The 3,901-nt window shown below is 37.8% G+C and overlaps 1 non-coding gene across 1 annotated transcript; it reads left to right on the top strand.

Moving 5' to 3' along the window:
* The first annotated feature begins 2,529 nt into the window (after positions 1 to 2,529).
* Positions 2,530 to 2,636, top strand: LOC112206957 (U6 spliceosomal RNA). Its single transcript, XR_002941429.1, has one exon. It is a non-coding gene; the product is annotated as a U6 spliceosomal RNA (small nuclear RNA).
* Positions 2,637 to 3,901: the final 1,265 nt, after the last annotated feature.

Consider the following 3,901-nt stretch of genomic DNA (forward strand, 5'->3'; position numbering starts at 1 on the left):
CAAAAATTAGCCAGGCATGGTGGCATGCGCCTGTAATCCCAGCTACTCGGGAGGCTGAGGCAGGAGAATCTCTTGAACCTGGGTGGCAGAGGTTACAATGAGCCGAGATCACGCCACTGCACTCCAGCCTGGGCGACAGAGCAAGACTCCATCTCAAAAAATAAAATAAAAAATAAAAATATATCTAAATTAAAGTACATGATGATAGCAGCACATAGAGCAGTAAGAGGGGAAATGGAGATCAAGTGTTCTAAGGTCCTTCCACTGTTTAGGAAGAAGTAAAAGTGATAATTTGAATTAGACTTCAAAAGGTCAATAGTGACTCATCATCACTAATCATTGGAGAAATTCAAATCAAAACCACAATGAGCTGCCCCTTTACATCTGTTAGAAAGACTATTATTAAAACAAAGACAAAAACCAGAAAATAGCAACTGTTGGTGAAGATGTAGAGAAACTGAAATCCTATATAAAATATACATAACATAAAATGTACTGTTTGAACCTTTTTTTTTTTTGAGATAGAGTCTTGCTCCGTTGCCCAGGCTGGAGTGCAGTGGCGCTATCTCAGCTCACTGGACCATCCACCTTCTGGGTTCAAAGCAATTCTCCTGCCTCAGCCTCCCTGGTAGCTGGGATTACAGGCGCCCGCCACCACACCCAGTTGGTTTTTGTATTTTGGTAGAGATGGGGTTTTACTATGTTGGCCAGGCTGGTCTCCTCAAGAAATTCACTTGCCTCCGCCTCCCAAAGTGCTGGGATTACAGTCGTGAGTCACCACGCCCAGCCTGAACCATTTTTAAATGTACAACTCAGTGACATCAAGCACATTTACATTATTGTGCAACCATCACCATTACCTGTCTCTGGGATTTTTCATCTTTTCAATTTGAAACCCTGTACCAGTTAAACCGTAACTCTCCATCCCCACTCCCCGCTATCCTCTGTCAACCACAATTCTTCATTCTGTGTCGGTAAATTTGAATTGGAAATATAAAATGGTGTAGCTAATATGTAAAACAGTATGGAGGCCTCTAAAAAAATTAAACATAGAATTACCATATGATTCAACAATTCCACTTCTGGGTATATACCCCCAAGAATTAAAAACAGAAGTCTCAAAAAGTTATTTATACACCCATGTTCATAGCGGCATTATTGACATAAGCCAAAAGGTGGAAGCCACCTAAATTTTCATTAACAGATAAATGGATCAGCAAAATGTCTATACATACAATGGAATATTATTCAGCCACAAGAAATAATATTCTGATCTATGCTACAACATGGATAAACCTTGAAGATATTATGTTAAATGAAATAAACCAGTCACAAAAGAGTATATGCTGTGTGCTTCCACTTAATATGAAGCACCTGGAGTAGTCAAATTCATGCAGACAGAACAAACAATGGTGGTTTTCAGGGGACAGGGGACTGGGGATAGAGAATTATGGTTTAACTGGTACAGTTTCAGATTAAGAAGATGAAAAATTCCGGAGGTAGAGAGTGATGATGGTTGCACAATAATGTGAATGTGCTTGATGTTACTGAACTATTCATTTAAAAATGATCCAAAATGGCAAATTTTGTTATGTATATTTTACAACTTTTTTTTTTAGGAAAGTGAACAATGCACGTTGGAATCTATAGTGCAACTGCTAGAAGAATAGTAAAAGAATATATAACAAGCAAGCTATTCGAGGTGAAAAATCAAATAGAAAATGATTCCTTTTTACCTGTCTATGTATAATGCAATAAAAAGTTATTAATAAAAATGTATTCAGGTGAAAAATATACTGAAAATGTTCACTAAAATAATAGTAAAAAATGTGTGTTAGGGCATTAAGAGTGTATGAGATTTGTTGGCCTCAGTTGTCTAAATTCTCTATACTATGGCTATTGGCTCATAATATACTGCTTTGTCATAAAACCACCTCTATCATGTAAAAAATCTTGCTTAAAAAAGTGATTTACTGTTTCAAGTGGATATCAGATCTGAGCTGTTTGTGAGACAATTATTAAAAGAACCACTAATAGAAGTCACAGTTTCTATCAACTTAGAAATCTTTCAAAACAGAATATCTCTGGTTTTCCTAACCATGGTGTGGCACATGCTTCGCTATAGCAAGTTGTACTTAGGCATTTTAGATAAAAAGTAGGTAACTCATCTGGATAATTTACTCATAATATGTTCACTTTCAGCAAAAGCTTAACCAATATCTGATCAGTACTTGGATGAAAATTAAGTCCATGCATCAACACATTAGCTACAAAAGGACAAGTTCTTGTTTTGTCTAATATAAATTCTCTGTTAGTTTTTAGTTGCAGCACACAAAAAAGGTTCAGTTTGTTCTAGAACAAATTCTTCTCTGTAAAAAGGAAACTGAAAATGAACAGGGCACAGTGGCTCATGCCTGTAATCCAGCACTTTGGGAGGCCAAGGCAGGCAAATTACTTGAGGTCAGGAGTTTGAGACTAGCCTGGGGCCAACATGATGAAATCTCGTCTCTACTGAAAATACAAAAATTAGTGCTCGCTTCGGCAGCACATATACTAAAATTGGAATGATACAGAGAAGATTAGCATGGCCCCTGCACAAGGATGACACGCAAATTCGTGAAGCATTCCATATTTTTCAAATGGAAGAACATTCCATGCTCATGGGTAGGAAGAATCAATATCATGAAAATGGCCATACTGCCCAAGGTAATTTACAGATTCAATGCCATTCCCATCAAGCTACCAATGACTTTCTTCACAGAATTGGAAAAAACTACTTTAAAGTTCATATGGAACCAAAAAAGAGCCCGCATCGCCAAGTCAATCCTAAGCCAAAAGAACAAAGCTGGAGGCATCACACTACCTGACTTCAAACTATACTACAAGGCTACAGGAACCAAAACAGCACGGTACTGGTACCAAAACAGAGATATAGATCAATGGAACAGAACAGAGCCCTCAGAAATAATGCCGCATATCTACAACTATCTGATCTTTGACAAACCTGAGAAAAACAAGCAATGGGGAAAGGATTCCCTATTTAATAAATGGTGCTGGGAAAACTGGCTAGCCATATGTAGAAAGCTGAAACTGGATCCCTTCCTTACACCTTATACAAAAATCAATTCAAGATGGATTAAAGACTTAAACGTTAGACCTAAAACCATAAAAACCCTAGAAGAAAACCTAGGCATTACCATTCAGGACATGGGCATGGGCAAGGACTTCATGTCTAAAACACCAAAAGCAATGGCAACAAAAGACAAAATTGACAAATGGGATCTAATTAAACTAAAGAGCTTCTGCACAGCAAAAGAAACTACCATCAGAGTGAACAGGCAACCTACAGAATGGGAGAAAATTTTTGCAATCTACTCATCTGACAAAGGGCTAATATCCAGAATCTACAATGAACTCAAACAAATTTACAAGAAAAAAACAAACAACCCCATCAAAAAGTGGGCGAAGGACATGAACAGACACTTCTCAAAAGAAGACATTTATGCAGCCAAAAAACACATGAAAAAATGCTCATCATCACTGGCCATCAGAGAAATGCAAATCAAAACCACAATGAGATACCATCTCACACCAGTTAGAATGGCAATCATTAAAAAGTCGGGAAACAACAGGTGCTGGAGAGGATGTGGAGAAATAGGAACACTTTTACACTGTTGGTGGGACTGTAAACTAGTTCAACCATTGTGGAAGTCAGTGTGGCGATTCCTCAGGGATCTAGAACTAGAAATACCATTTGACCCAGCCATCCCATTACTGGGTACATACCCAAAGGATTATAAATCATTCTACTATAAAGACACATGCACACGTATGTTTATTGCAGCACTATTCACAATAGCAAAGACTTGGAACCAACCCAAATGTCCAACAATGATAGACT

The sequence above is a fragment of the Pan troglodytes genome, chromosome 1 (assembly GCF_028858775.2).
Source record: "Pan troglodytes isolate AG18354 chromosome 1, NHGRI_mPanTro3-v2.0_pri, whole genome shotgun sequence".
In the NCBI taxonomy this organism is placed as follows: domain Eukaryota; kingdom Metazoa; phylum Chordata; class Mammalia; order Primates; family Hominidae; genus Pan; species Pan troglodytes.